At 35.5% G+C, this 24491-nt stretch overlaps 2 long non-coding RNA genes across 2 annotated transcripts; one reads left to right on the top strand and one right to left on the bottom strand.

The window, feature by feature from the left end:
• Window positions 1–1022: 1022 nt before the first annotated feature.
• Window positions 1023–5430, bottom strand: LOC129253786 (uncharacterized). The gene is made up of 3 exons (XR_010293877.1): window positions 5201–5430; window positions 2273–2376; window positions 1023–1697 (listed from the first exon to the last, which is right to left on the bottom strand). It is a non-coding gene; the product is annotated as an uncharacterized LOC129253786 (long non-coding RNA).
• A 2974-nt stretch (window positions 5431–8404) lies between these two features.
• Window positions 8405–12732, top strand: LOC135154410 (uncharacterized). Its single transcript, XR_010293805.1, has 2 exons — window positions 8405–8481; window positions 9971–12732. It is a non-coding gene; the product is annotated as an uncharacterized LOC135154410 (long non-coding RNA).
• Window positions 12733–24491: the final 11759 nt, after the last annotated feature.

Genomic DNA, 24491 nt, shown 5'->3' with positions numbered 1-24491 from the left:
TAAGACGTTTCTTGACTAACATTGTCTTTGAAATGATGCTTGAAAAGATGCGATATAGACTTCGAAAAAAGAAAGTTTTGCCATTTTTGTTAAAAAGAAATCTCTGTAAAGACGCGCAAGCGTATTTGAAGTCAATAAATTGTCGCAATATCACTCCTTCACCACACCTCCTAGCGGAATGGATTTCCATTGGTTGAGTGATATGAGAGAGCTATAAAAGCGCGTTTCTAATGGATATTGATTAAAAAATTGATGTGTCTTATGGGGTGTTGCAAGAAACTTGCGATTGAACGCAAATCGAACGCAACTCCCAAAATTGAGCGTAAGTCCTCCGATTAAACGCAAATCTGCAATTGAACGCAAGTTACGTTCAATCCTGTTGCAAGAAGAAGTTGCGTTTGATCAATTGAACGTAGATCAAGCGCAAGCTTTGCGATCGATTGCAAATCGAACGTAACTTATGTGAGATTTTGGAGGACGCGCAAAATTTGCGTTCGATTTACGTTCAATTGATTGTCCATAGGCTTGTGTACTAAAAATTCTGCAAAAATTTTTTTTTTTTGTATTTTGTTTTGAAAACTTGTGTAAATTATGCCATTTTCCATGGGTTTTTTTCAAGAAAAACTTGAAATAATGTTATTTTCAATCTTTATAGGCCTCTTCAGCAATTATGCCATTATTTTCACACAATTTCAGTACATTCTCTCCTAATATCATTTTAAAGTGTGTCAATTACCAAAAATATTCTGCTCTTGTTATCAGAGGTCATGGAATATTCAAATTGTGATTTCTGAAATAATTTGTATGAAGAAATGTTGAAGAAATAATAACTCTCCATAGGCACAAAAGCCACTCTTTATTAAAACACTTCATGCACTGGCAAATGCTTATAAATATATCTGAGGGTTTGAAGTAAATACAACTCAGAATTTATTTTGCAAGAGCACTAAATTGCTTAAATGCTTTCATTCATACATATCATAATGAATAACATGCCCAATTAAGTTATTTTAGTTCGATTTTCAAATAAAACATACATTTCAGGAGATTGCTACACTTCAAAATCTGAAGCTCTCTTTAATCATAAGATTGCATCGTAGATATATATCACACTTGCATACAGGGATGAGGTCGAGGCTGATTCTTCCGAGTCATGAGGCAGCTTGAGAGAACTTCCCATAGATTCTGTACAGTGACTCGGACCAAGGCCAGCAAAATGTTGCCTCGAGGTCAGCATTGACTACATCCCTGCTTGGACTTGAAAAGATCCATTGATCTGTGCACAAAAAAAGAACACTGCTCAAGACATTCATTATTGATGGACCTTTTATTTTTATTTTTCAATGTTTCTTGCTCCCGAGGAATTACTTCTGAGATTCAGTTATATAAAATAAAATTTCATATCATCTACATCAAGTGTTTCACCACAGAATGTCTTGTTTGAAATTGATGTATCATGCAGAAGACCACAGTCCTTAAGGTTGGCATGAAGAATCCATAGAAGTCCAGTCAGGAAAGCCACAAGCGTCTCTGCTTGAAGGAACAAATCTGGTTTCCAGAAGCAGTCTAATTTGAGATGAATTTGGAGAGCTTCATGGAGTGAAGATTTTAAACAAGCAACGCCCTCATTCTGAAGTCCACTCTAAATGATCTTACTACAGACAGGAGCAGCTCTGAATTCATTTCTGATAATCAACCTGTCCATAAAAAATAATAATATAGGAAATAATGCAAGCCCATAACTATACATACATGTAGCTTGGGTTAGTTCAAATTTTGTCCTTTCAGTGCAAAAACGCCCTTAGCAAAACATTTTTGTGCACCCCATTGGTGCAGAAATGCCCCTATGCCTGCTGGTAAGGGCGTTGTTTGCACCGACATGATGATATGATAGAGGGAAAGTGGCTTACTCCTGAGACCATAGTAATTGGCAATTTGCCATGATGTAATATAAAAAAGTGTGAACTGATTGTTTTTCCCCAAATAAATGAATCATGGAAATTAAAATATGCAATAAATTAAATCAATGAAAGCAAAATACACACTTTCATACAGTACACCTTGGATGAGCACAACAACCGCCCCCTCCCCCCCCCCCCCCCCCCCATCAATGGGATGTCTTCATTGCTGAGAAGTCCAGTCAAGATAGAGATTTGTGTTTGCCTTTTTTTCATTTTGCATTATCCTTTGGTCAATGTGTACAGATTTCACCCCCATCCGCATTACAATCATGGTGAATTATTAATAATAATACAGTTTACATGTAACCTACCATTCAAGAGTTGATAAAATGAATCAATCAGCTGGTTGCAAGAACACACATGGTAGCAGACACAGTTATGGTGGTTCGGTTTATTCCAGACTTCCTTGTCATAACTGTAGTAAGCAATTAAAAGCAAAAAGCAAAGAGATAAAACATGTTCATGAAATTAATATACAAGTTAAGCTCAGTTGCCAGTGTGTTAATCATTATAGTAGTCCCAGGGTGTTTTGATTAAAGTCACTTCTGTCCTGGGGAGGGGTACTATGGTTCCTCAGCTATGGGCGGCGCAATAAAAAAATTATGAATCATACCTTTGGCTTTTGCTTTAATTTACTAAAAAAAGCTTGTAATAGAATGCTAAACTTTGGTGTACATATTCCTTTCTAGAGCATTCCTAACAACTTTACTTTAAAAAATCTGGTATAAAAAATATTTTTTCTTAACTTCTTAAATGTATTTTTTTTTTTGTTATTTTCAAGACAAAGTTCATCAGTGACATTAAATTACTATTGTCAATAAAAAAAATTACCCAATTAACTTTTTACATGTAATCATGTTTTTGTCTGACATGTACTTAAACAAACACAATGTTGCAAAATTTCCTGACCCTGTACCTGGGAATTGCAAATTTGGTCTCAAAGGTTGCGCGAGACTTGAAAGTAAAACGCCAGTCAGTGGTGCGGTAATAAAATTTTGAGTGGCAGATTTATTCTGAAAAATGTGAAGGGGGACCATATGCCCCCCCCCCCGAGTATTGTGCTTGATGTAAAAGGATGTAAAAAAAAAATCATGATTATGCATTCAATATTAATAAAATGATAATGATGCACCATATGAGACACCCTTTTACTGTAAGCACCTGGAAAAGCATTGTAATCATCCATTAAACAATTTAAAGTGAAAAAAAATCTGTCATCTATATAGCACCTCATGTGCTTGCATAAAAATCAAGTTAAGACTAGAGACAGTTAAATAGTAGCCCGGGGGGGGGGGACTCACAAAATAATGCATATGGGGATGTGCCGCTGGAATGGGTCGCCTTTTTGGAAGAAATCCCTAAACATGGGGTATGATTTTATGCTGGAAAATCCCTAAACATGGCCCAATTTTTAGATACTGGCCTTAAACATGGGTCCATATTCTACTCTTGTCTTTGGTGCAAATACAAAATTACCTTACATTTTGGGCGATAACTTTTTTCTTTTTTTTTTGCTTGTCAAGTTTTCCAGGCGAAAATGTGCCCCCCCCCCCTTGTGGAAATCCTGGATCCGCCCCTGTAATGAATCCCTAATAATGGGTACCTTTTTAGCCGAAATGACCTGTAAATATGGGTACGGGTTTCAAACCTTCAGCCGCACACCTTTGTCCAAACCAAATCTAAGTACCTTCCCCCCGGCATAGTAGACCTACATATTGAATCTAAAAAATAGATTTATTTAGGCTTACATGTAGGCCCTATATCTTTTTATATTTATATGTGATGGATATTAAAAATGTGACTCATACGGCACATCATTACAAATCAACCACACAAATAGACTGTCCTTGCAAAGAACCTCTTGTGCAATCTGCCCGTAAGAAATTTTAAAAAGAGCCCCGGGCGGGCAACTCCCTGTTCAATGTTAAAACTTCCCAAAGAATGTGGCAGATGTGGCCAATAGGTTTAATAGCCCAATAACATCTTTAAAAATAATTAATAATATAGGCCTACATGTAGACCCCCTATACCTTTTTTTTTTTTTTTGGCCTGGCGAAAAATGTGGAGAACCCCCCCCCCCTCCAAAAAATTAAAAATAAAGGAATAAATAAATAAAATAATATTAAATAAATATAAACAATTCCTCCAAAGTCAAGAGCAAAATTTTCATTCTATCCCAGGCCAGGCAAAGGAAAGTCATAAAAAGGGAGGTTAGACAGACTCTTAAAAAAGAGAGACTAATGGAGAGGATCTAATTAATGGAAGTCTTTGATTTAAAGCCTAACGTTAGATTAAAAATCCTTTAAGTTAAAAACAAAAAATTGCTTTCTGTCGAGTGTTTCTCAAAAGTTGTGGCCATTCGTAGCCAGGCGGCTTCTAGAGAGTAAAAATCATTTACTAACGTAAGGTCACTCTCATGAAGCCAGGGCTTCCGTCATATACTTTTGTGTGTACCACCAAAAAACCTGAAACTTTCGCCCCCGAGATTTCTACTTTCTTTCTAAAAGATCTAGCCCTAAATCATGTACATGGGATAAAACTTCATTTCCGACATTTCTACGCTCTCGTTGTTATTTTTGAACAAGAATTCATCAAAAAAATGAGAGAAATATTGTGTAAAGACGGAAGAGACTTGCCTGATGTTTACGCCGCCATCTTGTTTCCTATTGTTCTTCGCCAACGTTACAGACGCGTGCGTCGGCGAAAGTTTCAGGTTTTTTGGTGGTACACACAAAAGTATATGACGGAAGCCCTGGCTTCATGAGAGTGACCTTACGTTAGTAAATGATTTTTACTCTCTAGAAGCCGCCTGGCTAGCCATTCGACTGCATTGAATCCATTTACTGGATGGTTATTAGCCGTTGAAACTTATATAACTTAAAAATCATTTCAAATATGAACAATAATAATCTTTTAAGGTCATTTTCGATGTTTCATACATAATTAGAGCCTACAAATTTACTTGCTTCAGGGTGATTTTTAACAGCACTGCACCGGGAATGTCCTGCCGTGTTGTTGGTACAACAGTGCATTACCGACACAAAAAGTCAAGTGTGGGACTGGGTTTAAACTGTGTGGTAAAAAAAAAATTGAAGGTGAAATTTCGACTGGCGATAAAGATACATTTTCACATTTTACAAAATAATTTTTTCCCTGGCATAGGTCTAAAACATATAAATTCTCTGAAAACATACATAATGGAGAAAGAAAGCAGTGAAAAATGAATATTTTCTACTTACTCTCTTCCACAATCACGATTATTGCAAGGATTATTTTGCTTCATCAGCTAGTCTTGTGCTGCAGACCCTGTTTACAGCTGCAAATCGTCTGCAAATCAGCTGCAACTTGCGTTCAATCGCAAGCCTTTTTCTTGCAACGCAAATTGGCGATTGATTGCTAGTTGCAGTCGATCGGGATCGGCTGCAAAGTTGCAGTCGATTTGCAATCAATTGCAACGTAACTTTCTTGCAACACCCCATTACAAAGATAAAATGAAGATAAAATTGTTCTCAGAATACCAATTTGGAGATATTTTAATGGTATTTTATCTCACTGATTTTAACGGATATAGAATATTTTATTTTATCTGAGATAAAATGGATCTCAGAATACCACCCCTGGTACTAATCTCTGATTAATCATACGGTGCTCGTGCGATAGCCAGACGATGAACCACACATCGTACAACTATTAGTAGAGTATCAGTCGGACATCGCACGGTGCCTGGGCGATTGTCGGCCGGTTTACTCTTCTTTTTTGGCATCTTGTATTGTGATGTGTAGTGTACAACCGCACTGAAAGTTGTACATGCAAAATCACGTGGCTTACAAAGGGCCCCGATGCATCTGTGATCACCACCCGATGTTCGGACGATGTCTGACCGATGTCAATTACATTGGCATGGCATCGATGCATGCCGGTATTGCATCGGTCGGTTAGTGACCAATGTCCGGACAGACATCGATCGATAATCGGCCGATGTCTGCTCTAAGAAACTTGAGCTCTGATGCTGGGGACACCGGTCGATTCGCGGCCGGACATAACAATAATGTGTCTAGGATGGGTGGGCTATTAAAAAGATCGGTAGAGACATCGGAAAATGATAACTCCCAGTTATCTTTCTCCGATCACTCCTCCAAGGTTACCATGAAAGAAATCTCTCGCTTATGGTAGTTCGTTGAATGCCGAATTAAACTTAAAAACATGTTAATAATAGTCATACTTGCTTGTGGAGCGCTTTTAGCACTTACTTTATCAGAAGTTTCTACTTAAGCGCATTACAGTAATGCAACAAATACCGTGTTTACACTTAATCGGCATTTGAATCGGCTCGCGGTTCTGAACCGCGAGCCGATTCAGCATCGGCTTTTTCATAGCGTGTAAACGCGAGCAACTTGAATCGGCTTTTTTACTACGTGTATAAAACGGAAAGCCTATTCTGCACCGGCAATTTGTGCGCATTTCAATTACTTTACCATTGTGACGTAATTGTAAGCGCACTGATCCAGCGTTGTCTTTATTATGACGTATATTGTTGGTATGCGTATCATTTCAGGTTTTTGCATCGGCTCGCGGTTCTGAACCGCGAGCTGTAACAACGTGTAAACGCAATCCAAATGCCGATTCTGCATCGGCATTTGGTTCAGAACCAAATGCCGATTAAGTGTAAACACGGTATAAGTGTAAACACGGTATAGTTACCATGCCTTTGGCACAGCAATTGTTACGCGCACTGCGTTTTAAGGAATAAATTCCTACAAGGTACTCATCCACCTCTCCTGGGCTGATTGCAGCACAATGTGGCTAAATTTCATGCTAAAGAAAAAATACGCAATGGCTTGGACTCGAACCCACGTCCATGGGCGGAAATCCAAGGGGGACGAGTCCCCCCTACCCAAAATAGTAGGGGGAAACGATATTAAATGTCCCCCTACTATATTTGGTCTTTTATGTTGGAAAAAATAAATCATTCAAAATCGAAATAAAACATGTATTTTGGTCGAAAAGACCTTACCCTTTTGGTGATAACGTTTTTTATTTTTTTTTCTTTTTTTTTTGCTTGTCACACTTTCCAGCCCCTGGTCCCCCGACATGTACCTTAAGGGAGATATTTCCGCCCTTGCCCACGTCCCTCAGAATAGCAGACGAGATTCATAACCACCAGATTAAAATAATAATTACTGTTTTTTCTGTTTGTTTGTTTTTTCATTCGTTTTTGCACCATTGACAAAGTGAGTCATGTGTCATGTAGACATTATTTTGCAAGCACTTATCCTTAAAAAATATAAGCAAGATGTGGTACCGACCGTTTTTTCCGTCCATCTGATATAAGCATCTTACCATTAAAGCTTGATTTTTTTTTTTTTTTTTTAATCTCCACTTTCGTGCGCTGAGTAAGATCGCAGTTTTTCAGAAACGTTATCCAGCACATCGTGCTCTCGCCCAACGCCATCGAATTTTTAGATAGCGAAACCGTCAACTTGATAGCTATGATTTGAGTTGGTGTTTTATAAAATTTGATAATTTTGTCGATGTATTTTATCCTGATGAATATTTGTGAAATGTGCTCGCCCCATCATACAATTTTGAATGTAATTGTATTGCAATAATGAATCATTTGCCTGTGAAGGTTGAGTACTCTAGGCCCATATTATGCCAAATTTTGTATCCCATCAATAGGTTCGTTTTACATCTGGTTATCGAGAACAGATACCACGGGAGGTGCCGTTGCCGAGTGGTCTAAGGCGCCCATATACAATACGCATGTGCGGGGTTTGATCCCCGGCCGCGGCATGTATGCCCGTGAGCAAGCCATTTAATTGGCAATGCTTTTTTATCTTGCATTCAATTAAATGAAAATCCTATATTAGGGCGATTCCATACGTATCGTACGGGACATTTCGATTTTATTTTTTACTCTCTAAACTGAATGCTTGAGCAATGATTTTTTTTGTCAATGATAAATATATAGTGGGTAGTTTTGTGAATAAACTGATAACCAACAAAAAATGTTGATTTTACCTGTAATTCGCAATTGAACAGGATATTTATTTCAGTTGCCATTTTTTTTTACATGACAACCCAGTAGTACTTTATTATTACTACAAAAAAGAATTGAAGTTCCTCGTTTGTTTGGACAGCAGGTTGAAAAATGTTGTGAAAATGGCTGATTTTTCTAGCATGGAATCGCCCTATACGCATTTTTGGTAACCAGGGGAGTGTTTCATCAACATTTTCATCCGACAAGTTGTCAGATCTGACATCTTTCTCTGATGTTGATTGGCTGAGAGGTACTGTTACTATGGTAACTGTCGGATAAAATGGGACTTGTCGGATAAAACGTCCGACAAGTCTTTTCATGAAACGCCCCCCAGGTGTGCACTTGTTGAAAATCAATGTTATGATAATATACCCGAACTAGGAACTCCATTTTGTTTTTTAAAACAGCTCCCGAACCAGAACCGGTACCGGAAATCGAACCAGAACCGGAAGAGCCACTACCCCCTACAGAACCAATCAGGTGATGACATGTTGCACTTTGAATTTAGAATTGCATACTTTTATTTGTTATGGTATGAATACTAATGTAATATTTCGCTAAAATAGTTTCGTTACAAAAAACATAATAATTCATGATAAATACTATGTATAGGAAGATTTTTATTTAGGCACTGTATATAACGGTAACAGGATGTTGTCAAAGATGATAACGATCTAATTTTGAGGCGTTTCCTATTGTAATCCTTTTCGAGAAAAAAAAACGTTGATTTTGATTTTGAAGCATTATTAAGAGGTGCGAAGAGGAATGACACAAATGCAAAACAAATAATGAGGAGGGGTAGAACAACAAAAAAGGGCAAAGTAGAAGTGGAAGGAAGGAAAGGAGGAGGAGGAGAAGAAGAAGAAGAGGAATCAAAATTGGAGTATGAATTCTACTATTAAAGCAAGCAAGAGTCAGTTATCAAAATCATTTCAATCTGCACTTGGGGAAACATACATTGTTTCCCAGAAAAAAAGAGAAGCCATAATTTAGTGTAATGTTTTGCCATCATAATCATAAATTTTCTTCATGAGATGTACATCATTGAAAAAATACTTCTCCTTTATCATTTGAAGCCCATCCCAACGTTCATAATGCACGCATAACTGAGATATGTCAATGGAAAATTGGGCTACCAAATTTTCATTTGCACGAGCAAATTATTATTTGTTTTCTGGCTTTTACAGCTATTTATTTGTCAAACTAAGTTCGTAACTTGAATATCAATTTTTTTCCTATTCCATATGAGACATTATGCGTAAAAATGTGAATGCCGTATGGTCGAGAAAAAGTTACTTGAAAAGACGCTTGATTTTTACCTATTCGACGGAACCTTAAAAAAAGAAGGATTTCGTTTTCCTAACAAAGCATATATGTATATGAGATTTTGTGATCCGATAGCAAGCTTTCCTTTTAGATTCAAGATTTATTAAAAACATGTGACCGCACAGCTTAAAAGCTGAATTGACAGATGTTTTACAATTTAAACAACATGAAATTAACAAATAATCAATATAACAAAGGAATCAAGAAATATACAGAAATTACAATATAAATTAAAAATATTACGGTATTCTTAAGGTAACAGTGGCAATGTATGATATTAAAAAATCTACGAGAAGATACATTTTACTAAAGGTTTGAAAGACCGTCTGAGAATGTTAAGCAGAACCTAAAAAGAAATTATAATGATGCCATATGTATTTAAAAAAACAATGAATAAAATAAATATTATTTTATTAATATTTTTCTATTATTCTAAGTATGGTGATATATCTCAAAATATAAGACTCGCTCGGTTAGATTTTAGCCAGATTTGACTGAAATAAATAATAACCAGCAAATTTTTAAACTTCTGCCCAGGTAAAAGGCTTGTGAATGATTAGTGCAATGGGACTCTAAATTTTGAGTGAGATAAATTTTACACTGTTCAATTTCATAAAAAATCTATAACGCTTTCAAATTTCAGAGTTCCACACAGGGTTTCCGACAAGATGATAGCTGAAGTTGCAAAATACAAGATTCCGTCCGACCGGTTTTCTGTGCTGGTAAATGCTCTGGGCTTCACAACAAAGGATTTTGGAAAAGCAGTGTCGGACAACATAAGCTCTCATGGAAGTAGAAAAGGGTATATAGGGACCAAAAACATTCTTACCCGATGGCGGAACAAAACAGAAGTTGCAAAACAGCGTCCGGAGTTAAGAGAGGCATTTACAAGATCAAACTTGCCGCACTTGATAAAGAGGTACCTTAAACTGGAACACGATTTCCTTGATTGAAACCTGGGCCTATGGATTTTCTAGACCATCCCTTAAAGACCGACGCAAACTACACAATCCGATCAGATTTAAATGTATATACATGCATAAATATGTATATATATATATATATATATATATTGGTATTGATATTGGTGGTGATTTTGTACCTGATTGCTAAGAAAGTATGAATGCTTGTAAGCAAGCAACCAGAGGACCGACGGCTTAAGGTCCTCTCCGAAGGACCTGGTACTGAGGATTAATGCCTTACCAAAGGGCACTAGCGCACCAAGTGGGACTCGAACCCGGGTCACCGGAATACGAATCCCCCGCTCTACCGACTGAGCTATCGTGTGTGTGTGAGGGTGTGTGTATATGTGTGAGGGTGAGTGTGTGTGTATATATATATATATATATATATATATATATATACATACATATGCATGTAAGTTCCGATTAGTTGTATTAATATTAAAATCGAATTATCCAGATTTTTTTTCTCCAGAATCGAGATTCTCTTTCGGAAGAGAAGCAAATCCAAAACCAAAACATATTGACACCATCATCGGCTGCGATTTGAAATCGATTTGAAGCTTAGATCGACCACAAGGTTTGCAGCAAAATAGAAACCTGATTCAAGTTTTTCGACTAGTTTACATACTTTTCATCGTGTTCATGTTAAATGAAAAATACGATTTGTTCAAAAATCTTGTAGTCGGATCGTGCAGTCTGCCCTGGGCTTTAGTATGTGCGCGAGTGTGCTTTTGCACGTGTGTGTGTGTATGTTGGCCTTTTTACAAAATCTTGGTATTTAATACTGAAAATCAACTTCTCCAAATAAAAGATATCGTTCACGCTATACCAACAAGTTACACCAACACGCTATACCATTTTTTTTTTTTTGTTCAATAAAGTTTAAAAAGATTGATTTCGTAGACTTTTGGATAAGTATGAATACACTCTAAAAATATTGGGTAAAAATGCTTCATAAGGGTAATTATGTGTCAAACCAACATTGGGCATTTTTATCTATCCTGTGTGATGAAAATTTTGCCCATTCTAAAGTAATTGCTGCTTACTTTTCAACCTTACTGGGCAATATGCTTCCCGCATTGGGTAAAATACTGCCCCAAATTGGTAGGACACAACTCGTGCTGGTTAAAATTTACCCAATATTTCTTTACAGTATATTGGAAGGCAGGAAACAGTCTTTGAGGTAATTAAACAACAACAATTTATTACCTATTTATTGTCAATCTGCAAGAATAAATTAACACTCATGGATGGTTACAGTGATTGTAATGTTACTGATGTAGAAATTTGTAAATTGTTTGGATATATTCAATAAATTGACCTACCATCTCTGTCTCTAATTTGATAAAAGACTAATTCCTGATTTGACCCAATCTACCTTGTACCTTGTAGTTCTATTCCCTGAAGTCCTCCACCAGGAAGGGTAACTCAGGGCTGACGAGAGTGGGAGTATTGTTACTCTGTTTTGTTTTGTTGCAGGTTTTACATAAAATCTGCATTTTTTCTTAAAGTATTAATTCGATAACTTTTTTTTTGTTTCTCTCTTCATATTATACGATGAAGGTTAATTTATATAGAAGTATTGGAATTACATGTTTGAATTTATTGCTATTTTGTGTTATTCCATGTAGGCACCAGCCAATGTGGAGAACCTCTCGACAGAATTTTCCATTCTTTTAGGTGATCCCCAGGCATTGGCTGGTGCTCAATATTACATTTCTTTTGTAATGTTTCTATTGCTGTCATGTTTTCTTGCATGGAAATAAAATGAATAAGTAAATAAATAAATATAACAAGCAGAACTCTTATAAGAAAACAAAGAGAATTCAGTTTTTAAAAGCTTAAAAACTTTTACATGGGGCAATATACAAAAGAACATTTGAAGAGATTTTGTTTTGTTGGGATAATTACTGCTCATTTTGTCGTACACAAACTGAATTATACTTTCATATATTGATGCATTGTATGAAAGTTAAACCTCTGTGGCAATTTTGTATTGATCATTTCTGTTTAATTGAATTAAGAACTATAAATTGGAAGGATATTTTCTTAGGACTACCTGGACATTCTAATAGTGTTAATTCTGTTTTTTTTTTTAATAAAATATGCCATTTTTAATTCTAGAGCTGGAGGCCGGGTACCTTCTTTCACCAAAATACATTTATTACGGGTTGCATAGAGGAAGAAAGTCGCTTGGCATCAAAGCCAAGCAAGATTAGTTTACTTACTAAAACAGAAATGGGATACATTGAAGGTGAATAGATATTTAAATGTGAACAGGTAGGATGTGTCTAGTGTGGTGTGAGTTTTATTTTTGGTGTGACTCTTCATGATTGATTTCGTACTATTTCTTTTCGATATCCCCTTCTCTTGTGTCAATCTGATTTGCAGATTTCATTCTTTCTGTACCTTATGTCAAAATTAAATGTCCATGAACATATTTGTATGTGTTTGTTAATATTTGTGTAAGTGGGTGGGTATTTTGGCTGCGTGTGTGTGTATGGGTGTATATGTCAATGTACGTGTTTTTTGTGGCAGCTGAAAATAAAATAGGGAACAATGATTATACTTATTTTTTTCTGCAAATCATTCAATATTGATTTCATGTATTATTAGGTTAACTATATAGAGGATCGGGGCTAAGCTCATTTTCTTTATTTACAAAATATATATTTTTAAGGTTTTTTCATTCCGTCCCTATAAAATTCAATTTTTTGTAAACATATTTGTATTTTCTTGTTGATGTAAAATGAAGATTTCTCAATTTTCTTGCATTTATCCTGAATTTATTTTAATAAAATCCTTAATAAAAACATGTTGAAAAAAAAAGTTGAGAAATGAGGGGTAGTGAAATGTTATAAATTTGTTGGATCTTGTTCCGTATTTTTCATGATAGATTGTTTCATAATTATTTGGAACATTTTCTTTTGACGATAGTTTTCAGTGATTCAGTTTTGAAACGACGAATCTTACCACAAGGTATTGTAGTGGGGCACACATACATGTGTCCCCATAATTCGGGCACTCATCTCCTTGGATATTTCAAGTGTGTGTATTTTAGTTTTGTCAGACGTGTATCAATCAGATATGATTATTTACGTCTGGGACCGATCTTTAATGTTACCATCCGAAAGACGTGACTAGGGCTCGAACCTCTGCATCAATTTGTAACTTCCCCACATAGCTTGGATTACAGGCGCACGCCACAACGCCCAATTTGAAGTCATGTAAGAAAAACAGAGAAGAAGAAAATAAAGGAGATATTACAGTTAAAGCAAAATAAAGAAAAAGGCCTACATCGCCAAGTGTGTGAATGACCATAATCTATACAGGGTTTCAAAAAGCACGTATACAAATTATATATTTTTCTATGTTTTTATAGTTATCATGTTATATTATGTGGAATGGTTGTCCACGTTGTTATATTGGGTTGCGTTGAAATGAAATAAATCTTCCACAGTGTTTGTAAGAAGGTGGTTATGAAGGTATGATGAAAGTGAATTCATGTTATTTACGAGATATTTTTTTATTCTTCCTTAATTTTATTTCATCCTTTTTTTAGGATAGGCAATAACCGGCATTTTCAATGCACTTTTCTACAATAATAGGTTATTCATATCATGGCTCTCAAAACTACAATGAATTCGTCACTTAACTATGTCAATTTTTTTTTTTTAAGTATTTAGTAACGATTTATGATATTTTGAACTATGTTTATGCTCATCAATTGTTCATATAGAGATGTATATTTGATATTTTTCAGATAGATACGTTTTGTGAAATATTATGCATGTATATATATATATATATATATATATATATATATGTATATACATTGAAATAAATTAGATAAATGTAAATAATAAACAGTAAAAGGAATTAAATGAGAGAATTATAGATTAGTATATAGCTTCACTCGAGGTCCCTCAGAGCTGTCATTCACTCTGAATCAAAAGTTGAAAAAAGTAGAATATATATATATATATATATATATATAAAATAGAAATAATCTGCTTCGGTATATGGAATAAAATAATCATAAATGGTTTGGTAAATGTCGTAGAAATAAAATCGTAGATTTTAAAAGGAGCATAGCTATCAAAAATGAAAGATAAAGTCACACTCTTCGTCAGTGCCCATGATGTGACAAAAAAAGAGAATTAAAAAAAAAATCCGAATTCAAAATCCGAATCTGACGAAGAGTGTGACTTTACCTTTCATTTTTTAGAGCTATGCTCCTTTTAAAATCTACGATTTTATTTCTACGGCATTTACCAAACCATTTATGATTATTACATATATATATATATATATATATATATATGTATATATAATCAATGATTCAGGCGATAGGTCAAAACGCAAAAGACTTTGCACTACGACGCAACATTTAATATATGGATGTCTGGCCTAAGATTTTTAGTCAAAAACTTAATTTCAAGGTTCAAGGTTTATTCATATCAACATTTCACATTTTCAACAAAATCAACAACTCATACAGACAATAATATTATAATCGCTAGAGGGTATTCATTTGTTTCGCAATCTACTATGGTCAACAAGGAAATTCGTGATCACTCTCGCAAAAAGTGCTCACTAGCTTACAAGTTCACAATTATACAATTATACAACACAAATTATCATTGATAGGCATCAATAAATATCGTAAAATATGAAATGTATACCTAATATAACAATGTAAAAAAAGGACTATAATGTATTCTGTAATTTCAAGGTTCAAGGTTTATACATATCAACATTTCACATTTTCAACAAAATCAACAACTCAATACAAACAATAATATTATACAATACAAATTATCATTGATAGGCATAAATAAATATCGTAAAATATGAAATGTATACCTAATATAACAATAGAAAAAAAAGAAATATAATGTATTCTGTAATTTCAAGGTTCAAAGTTTATTCATATCAACATTCCACATTTTCAACAAAATCAACAACTCAATACAAACAGTAATATTATACAATACAAATTATCATTGATAGGCATAAATGAATATCGTAGAATATGAAATGTATACCTGATATAACAATAGAAAAAAAGGACTATAATGTATTCTTGTAATTGGTTGTTAAATAATGACAAAGAAAGAAAGACAATGAGAGATGTGGATATGAGAAGCCAAAAGTAAAAGCAGAGCTTGTTGGTTAAAGGCCCCATAGTGGAGCGGTTATGTGACAAAAAATGGCCAAGATGCTCGGATCTGGCAGAAAGTGTGAAATTTGGCATACAGGGGTATTTTTGGGCGCTGATTTCAAAAATTGCCGGCCCCAAGCGATTTGACCATCGGGTCGGCCGCCATTTTGAAATCCAAGATGGCCGCCATGATAAATCATTAAATGTCAATTTCTTGAGTTTTACATGGCATGTGACACTGAAATTTGGCATATAGGGGTATTTGAGGCACTGATTTTAAATATTGCCGCCCATCAGCAATTTGACCATTTGGTCGGCGGCAAAATGGCCGCCATCTTGAAATCCAAGATGGCCGCCATGATATATTATTGCAATCATTTTCTCGAGTTTTATATGAACTGCAGTATTGAAATTTTGCGTATAGGCTTAATTTGGGGTGCTGATTTTAAATATTGCCGGCCCCAAATGATTTGACCATCGGGTCGGCCGCCATTTTGAAATCCAAGATGGCCGCCATTTTGAAATCATTAATGTAATTTTCATGAGTTTTTACATGACGTTTGACACTGAAATTTGGTATGTTGGGGTATATTTAGGCACTGATTTCAAATATAGCCGGCCCCCAGCAATTTGACCACTTGGTCAGTGGCTAAATGGCCGCCATTTTGAAATCCAAGATGGCCGCCATGAAAAATCATTGAAATGTCATTTTCTTCAGTTTTACATGATATGTGACACTGAAATTTGGCATATAGGCTTAATTCGGGGTGCTGAATTCAAATATTGCCGGCCTCAAGCGATTTGACCATCGGGTCAGCCGCCATTTGCAATATCGATAACAATGATAACAGTAATAAGAATGATGACAACAATGATCATAATAATCATAATAATAATCATTATGATAATTATAAGAAGAATGATGATAACAATGATATCGATAATAACTTTCTCTGAATTGCAAGATTCATTTTCCATAATTCGTCAAATGATCTGACTTGAAATAAAGTCATTATTTATTGGACCAGTAACACCAGTTTGATGAAAAACAATTTAACTGGTATTACTACTTTGCTTCAACTGGAATGCAATTGTTTGAACTAGTCTCCAGTTGATTTTTACTGGTCCAGTTAAAAATCAACTGGTCCAGTAAACATATATTGGAAACCAGTAAAAATCTACTGGAAACCATTTATTGGACCAGAAACACCAGTTTGATGAAAAACAAGTGATGAATTTGATCCTGTCAGGTGTAGTCTTCATAAATGCCGATTTATTTTTAAAATGAGCAGGTCGAGGTACCCTTTTCTAGTCAGATATGGAATGTCAGACATATATCCTATCCACTGGACAGGTAGTAAACATTCAATTCTCGAATTTCATCCTTTTTTTTTTTTAGAGCGTCTCTTTAACACACGAGTCTTTGGGAAATATTTTAGGCCCGTGATACCTCAGTTGCAAAATGGCAGCTATCTTGAGATCCAAGATGGCTGCCATAAAAAAAATCATAAAAAAAATCAAGTATCAAAATTATAACGTAGGTATTATTTTGAAATTTGGCATCTTGGGGTATTGAAATTTTCCCCCAGTAATCTGTCCAATAGATATGCTGCAAAATGGCCACCATCTTGAAATCTAGAGAGGATCGACTGTCATGAAAATTCATTAAAATAATTTTCTTGAGTTTTAAATAATTTGAGGCACTGCATTTTAGACATACAGGCAGGTTTTGGCCTGCTGGTTTAGAGTATTGCTGCCCCAGTGATTGATCCACCGGGTCAGCTGAAAATGACCGCCACTTTGACATTTAAGATGGCTACTACGAAATATCTTTCAAAAATGTTTTCCTGAATTCTACATTACCTGTGACACTGTAAATTGGTATTATGAAGCAAAAACTTGTATTGTATGTTAATTTCAAATATGGATAGATAATGAACATATAACACATAACACACTTTATCTGCCATTTTGAATTCCCATATGACCCATCATGACACAAAGGACATGATTACCTAGCTTAGTTCTAAATATTGATTATTGTGGGGGAAAATAAGTACAATATGATAGCAAGAATCAAAATTCATGTATGGTATAACTGATGGTAAACCATTCATTATTGCTATCAATCATTTATATGCTAGGCGGTTGACAGTGAATCTTACAGATCTCCAGGAATTACTTTGGAACGATTTAATTGATAACCATCGTGTGTTCGACAATCTGACAATGGGAGCATGTTCGCCTCACAATTTGGGAGATCAAGCTCCGACAGCATCAGACCAAAATATGTTAAAAGAGGGGAGTTGCTTCTACCCTGTTTGGCGGTCAACGAATTAAAGGGGAAGTTCACCCTGACAAAAAGTTTATTGAAACAATAACAGAATAAATAATGAAAAAAATATTGAAGGTTTGAGGAAATTCCATCTAATATTTAAAAAGCTATGGGAATTTCATTTTGTGTATTTGTGACGCCAGATGAAAGCAGTTCCCCCATGTTTCTTAAAGTACAAAAATCAATGAAATGTAGCCTCTTAAAAAAATGAAAATGTTTTTTATTGAACCCTCAGTATATCAACAAACAAATGATTCACACCCGCTCCTGAAAGAAAAAAATTACCCATGATGAACCATTTATGCATTTTATATCACACAACATAATGGGGCAGCTGCTCGTACAGTATATGACTTCACAAATCAAAAACTTAAAATTCTAATATCTTAGATTGATTTACCAATATCTTTTTTATATCATATTTTCTTGTGTTTTTACAACAAACTTTTCTCCGGGATGAACTTCCCTTTTTAAGGGATAGAGCAACGTCCGACGTGGCGCTGCTAAGTTGCTGCCGGGCTCACGATTTACAGGGTATGGGCAAAATACATTTTCGGAGCATTTCTGTTACTGAATTCTATTTAGAACAATAAAATATGTATTATTATCATCCATCATTAATATTAATTCATCATCATCATCATCATACCACTATATAACCATCAGTACTTCAAGTCTGGAGCAGTTATCTTCATGTCGATTTGTAATAAAATATCACAATTATTGGAGCAATATTCTGAAACCAGCAGGCCAAAAACCTGCCTGTATGTCTAAAATGCAGTGCCTCAAATTATTTAAACCAAGAAAATGATTTTAATGAATTTTCATGACAGTCGATCCTCTCTAGATTTCAAGATGGTGGCCATTTTGCAGCATATCTATTGGACAGATTACTGGGGGCAATTTCAATATCCCTAGATGCCAAATTTTAAAATAATACATTACGTGATACTAGATAAAGTGATTTTTTTAATGATCTTTTTTAATGGCAGCCATCTTGGATTTCAAGATGGCTGACATTTTGCTTCTGACTCAGGGGATCAGATCGCTGAGGGCCAGCAATATTTGAAATAAGCACCCCGCACTCCGTCGATATGTCAAAGTGCGATACTGCAGATCATATAAAACTCAAAGAAATAATTTACAGCCTCTCAACCGAAAATGATTATTCCGGATGGTTATTATTCAACCAAAGCCACTTCAAATGTGGAACTGCAGAAGAAGCTAGCTGGTTTTTGTATTCACGGTGCTTCATACTTACGTAACATCTATATCAGCAACGGGGTGCCAAAGTATTATAATCCTTGCAACGGACAAAGATGTGGTTGTGTTGGATTTGTTTTCAGTGCCAATACAATGGGTTTTACTCACCATTATAATGTTGTACATCATTCAAACTTGGTAACCATATTAGAATTCAAAATAGCATCTACTTAATGTTTTTTTTCATTGATCAAGGATGCAAAGATCAAGTTTTTCTCCAAATTCAAAGTGTTAAAGGCCATACGTAAGACTTGAGCAAATTATCTTTCATGGCGGCCATCTTGTATTTCAAAATGGCAACCAAACAGGGGTCTGACAATAATCAGTGCCTAAATATATGCCTATATGACAACTTTCAGGGCCAGAGTTCATGTAAAACTCAAGACAATTATCATTGCTTTTAATTCATGGCGGTCATTTTGCCGAAACCCGGTGTGCCACGTACTTCTGTATGCCAAAGTTTGGTGTCATATATAATGTAAAATCCAAGAAAATTATTTTGATATGGTTTTTCATGGCAGCCATCTTGCCGCTGAACTGATGGTCAGAGCACTTGTGGCTGGCAATATTTGAAATCGGCACCCCAAAATAAGTACTCTATTTGCCAAAGTTCAGAGCACATGTAAAATTGAAGAAAATGATTTTTAGTGATTTTCATGGCGGCCATCTTAGATTTCAAGGTGGCGGCTGACCTGGTGGTAAGACTATTTGAAATAAGTGCCCTAAACTACACCTACACTGTATATGCTAAATTTCAATACCATAGCTCATACAAAACTAAAGAAAATTATTGCAATGGTATTTCATGGCGGCCATCTTGGATTTTATGATGGCGGCCGTTTTGCCGCTGACCTGGAGGTCAAATTGCTGAGGGCCGGCAATATTTGAAATCAGTGCCTCAAAATACCCCTATTTGCCAAATTTCAGTGTCACATATCATGTAAAACTCAAGAAAATGACATTTAATGATTTTTCATGGCGGCCATCTTGGATTTCAAAATGGCGGCCATTTAGCCACCGACCAAATGGTCAAATTGCTGGGGGGAGGCAATATTTAAAATCAGTGCCTAAAAATATCCCAACATACCGAATTTCAGTGTCACACGTCATGTAAAACTCAAGAAAGTGACATTAATGATTTCTCAGGGCGGCCATCTTGGATTTCAAAATGGCGGCCGACCCGATGGTCAAAATACTTGGGGCCGGCAATATTTGAAATCAGCACCCCTAATTAAGCCTATATGCAAAATTTTAATACCGCAGTTCATATAAAACTCGAGAAAATGATTGCAATGATATATCAAGGCGGCCATCTTGGATTTCAAGATGGCGGCCATTTTGCCGCCGACCAAATGGTCAAATTGCTGATGGGCGGCAATATTTGAAATCAGTGCCTCAAAATACCCCTATATGCAAAATTTCAGTGTCACATGCCATGTAAAACTCAAGAAATTGACATTTAATGATTTATCATGGCGGCCATCTTGGATTTCAAAATGGCGGCCGACCCGATGGTCAAATCGCTTGGGGCCGGCAATTTTTTAAATCAGCGCCCAAAAATACCCCTGTATGCCAAATTTCACACTTTCTGCCAGATTCGAGCATCTTTTTCACATATCTACTGGACTACCAAAGAATATGCAGTGAGAGTCCCATAAAAATATCAATACCACAAGAAAAATAGAGGAATAAATAAAAGAGCAAACAAAAAAGTTAAAAAAACGGGGGATACACAAATACATAAATAATGAGTAAAAATAATAAGTGAAAAAGCAACAAATTGAATTAGAGCCTGTAGTAGCATGGAAATAATTATTGCTAAGAGAGGCAAAAAAGGATATATATATATATATACAGTATATTGAGGGTGAATGTAATAGTTCATTATGGAGGGCATTCCAGTATTGTGGACCTGTAAAAGTGATATTCGTTTTGGCAAACGAAGTTCTTACACGAGGAAGATTAAAAATATTATTTTGCCGAGTAGGATATCCATGGACACTGCTATTTTTTTTAAAGGGAGGCAATAACAGAAGGTATATCATTGGCATTTAACTAATACATAAAGATTTCTAAGTTATAGATATAAATATAAAACATACGAAGGAGTTTATTTTTTAAAAATAATGGATATGTATGAGATAGGTAACCAACATTGTTAATATTTCTAATTGCTAGTTTATGGAGTAATAAAATCCTATCAAGCAGGAAGTTCACGACTAATATGTGTGTGAGGGTGTTTGAAGTGTGTGTGGAAAGTCGATTCAATTAAAAATATTATGCACAGACTCATCAAAAAACGAACAAAATAAGCAAACGTTTCATGACCCTTAGATAACACGATAGATATGTCCTGTCCAAACAGAATTTCCATTGGCTCGTTCATTTTTTCTCCCACATGTTAAAGAGAATTCCAATAGATTGGGCTATTTCAACGCCTAAGAAGACTGGGGGGGGGCTGATTCAGCCCCCCTTATGATCTCGGCCGTCGATTGCGCGATCGCGACGAAAATTGGCACGCGCGTTACCCATGGCATTATCTGCAAAACATTAATATCAAATTGCGAAAAATCTCATTGCTCATTAATTATGCTAATTTATGCGTAAAATCATACGTTTGCTCTAATTAATAAAATAATGCCCTTAAAATGCTATTTTTGTTTCACGTACTCTAGATAGACATCTGATCATATTTATTTTTCAAAAATTTCAACATCACATTTATTTTCGTATGTATTCTATTGTTTTCTAAATTTCTTATGTATTTCTTTTTTTCGACTTTTTGTTTTTATTGTTTTTTCAATTGAAATTGTCGGGGACTTTATTTTGACCATAACAAAAATAAAATTTATTGATTTTAAGCAGTAAAAGGAAAATAATGATACATTTATGAATTTTGGCTAAAAACACTATTTGCATTGGATTTGTACACAAATTTACGTTTTTGAGTAATTTTGGGTCTGCATGCACTTACGAAATGTTGCGTAATTTTGAACCGCGTACCCGGGTTCACAATTTTGGTCTCAAAAGTTGAGCGAGACGTGAAAGTAAAAAGTCAGCGAGCGACGTGGTCACAAAATTCAAGCGGCGGATTTATCGCGAAAAATGTCGAGGGGGGGGGGGCTGAATCAGCCCCCTCCCCCAGTCTTCTTAGGGTTAAAAATACTAAACTGTAAGTTGTATGAACCGAAGTCATATCCCCCGTTATGTTCTTTAATTGTTTCGAATAGTACAATTACAGGTGATTTTTTGAATCAGCTTGGAAAAGAGTTTACTTTGAGTTCCATCTATTTACCGAAAGGGTGAATACCTGGGTCCCGTCTTACAAAGAGTTGCGATTGATCAGATCAACAACAACTATTGATGGCTAGCAACGTCAATATCGAACATTCAAATTTGTTCAAAATATTTTCTAGTTATGAAGTATATTCACACATTTTTTTTTTCTTCAAACATTGCCTGTTTATTTTTTAAGTTGAACAAAATAAGCAAACGTTTCATGACCCTTAGATTACACGATAGATATGTCTTGTCCAAACAGAATTTCCATTGGCTCGTTCATTTTTTCTCCCACATGTTAAAGAGAATTCCAATATATTGGGCTATTTCAACGCCTACGAAGACTGGGGGGGGGGGCTGATTCAGCCCCCCTTATGATCTCGGCCGTCGATTGCGCGATCGCGACGAAAATTGGCACGCGCGTTACCCATGGCATTATCTGCAAAACATTAATATCAAATTGCGAAAAATCTCATTGCTCATTAATTATGCTAATTTATGCGTAAAATCATACGTTTGCTCTAATTAATAAAATAATGCCCTTAAAATGCTATTTTTGTTTCACATACTCTAGATAGACATCTGATCATATTTATTTTTCAAAAATTTCAACATCACATTTATTTTCTTATGTATTCTATTGTTTTCTAAATTTCTTATGTATTTCTTTTTTTCGACTTTTTGTTTTTATTGTTTTTTCAATTGAAATTGTCGGGGACTTTATTTTGACCATAACAAAAATAAAATTTATTGATTTTAAGCAGTAAAAGGAAAAATAATGATACATTTATGAATTTTGGCTAAAAACACTATTTGCATTGGATTTGTACACAAATTTACGTTTTTGAGTAATTTTGGGTTTGCATGCACTTACGAAATGTTGCGTAATTTTGAACCGCGTACCCGGGTTCACAATTTTGGTCTCAAAAGTTGAGCGAGACGTGAAAGTAAAAAGTCAGCGAGCGACGTGGTCACAAAATTCAAGCGGCGGATTTATCGCGAAAAATGTCGAGGGGGGGGGGGCTGAATCAGCCCCCTCCCCCAGTCTTCTTAGGGTTAAAAATACTAAACTGTAAGTTGTATGAACCGAAGTCATATCCCCCGTTATGTTCTTTAATTGTTTCGAATAGTACAATTACAGGTGATTTTTTGAATCAGCTGGGAAAAGAGTTTACTTTGAGTTCCATCTATTTACCGAAAGGGTGAATACCTGGGTCCCGTCTTACAAAGAGTTGCGATTGATCAGATCAACAACAACTATTGATGGCTAGCAACGTCAATATCGAAAATGCAAATTTGTTCAAAATATTTTCTAGTTATGAAGTATATTCACACATACCCCGTTTGCTTGGAGATTCAGTAAGATTATTTTTGTTTACTAAGGAGATTGTGCAAATTTCCTGAAAAAAAGATTGTGGTGTTGATGGATTTCCATACAGTTCAGGGGCCTATTTCATAAAGGTACAGCGTCAGCGTCAAGTCCCAAAACAGCGTCAAATTTTCACCTGCAGCGTCAAATTAAATATTTGACGCTGCAGCGCATTTCATAAAAAGTTGACGCTCCAGTAGGAGCGTCAACTTTTTACTGGAGCGACAAGTATGGTTACTGGAGCGTCAAATAGGGTTAAATATTTGACGCTGGTCATGGGGGAGCGTCAAGTTGACACTGTAAAGGGTTTTTCATTGTTAAGAATGGTGTACGTTGTGCTCAGGCATGCCCAAATGGCTCTTACAAGAGAACGGATATCTAGAGCAATGTCTATGATAATGCTAATAAAAAAATATTAATGTAATGCTTTCTAGTAGAAATGCTGTTTCTTTTTTTTGTTCTACCTACCCCCCCTCCGAAACAGCAAATTTTTCAGTCTTTCCCAGGGCAGGCAAAGGGAAAAAAAGGGAGGTTATAGACATTTAAAAAAAAAAAAAAATTGAGAGGATTTTTTTTCTTGTGAGAAAAAATAGAGGAAGGTAGATCTATTATGTGGAAGTGTTTAATTCAAGGCCTAAATTAAAAAAGCCCTAGGCCATAAAAAAGGTTACACTTCGTAATTCCGAAACACGTAAATTGCCTATACCTCGATGTTCGTTAATCTGAAAACGTAAAAGGGTTCGTTAATCCGAACATTTGTGGCGTTATTCCGAAGGTTCGACAATCCGA

The sequence above is a fragment of the Lytechinus pictus genome, chromosome 6 (assembly GCF_037042905.1).
Source record: "Lytechinus pictus isolate F3 Inbred chromosome 6, Lp3.0, whole genome shotgun sequence".
Classification (NCBI taxonomy): domain Eukaryota; kingdom Metazoa; phylum Echinodermata; class Echinoidea; order Temnopleuroida; family Toxopneustidae; genus Lytechinus; species Lytechinus pictus.
Note: the sequence above shows the minus strand (reverse complement) of the source record. Positions and strands in the feature narration are given on the sequence as shown.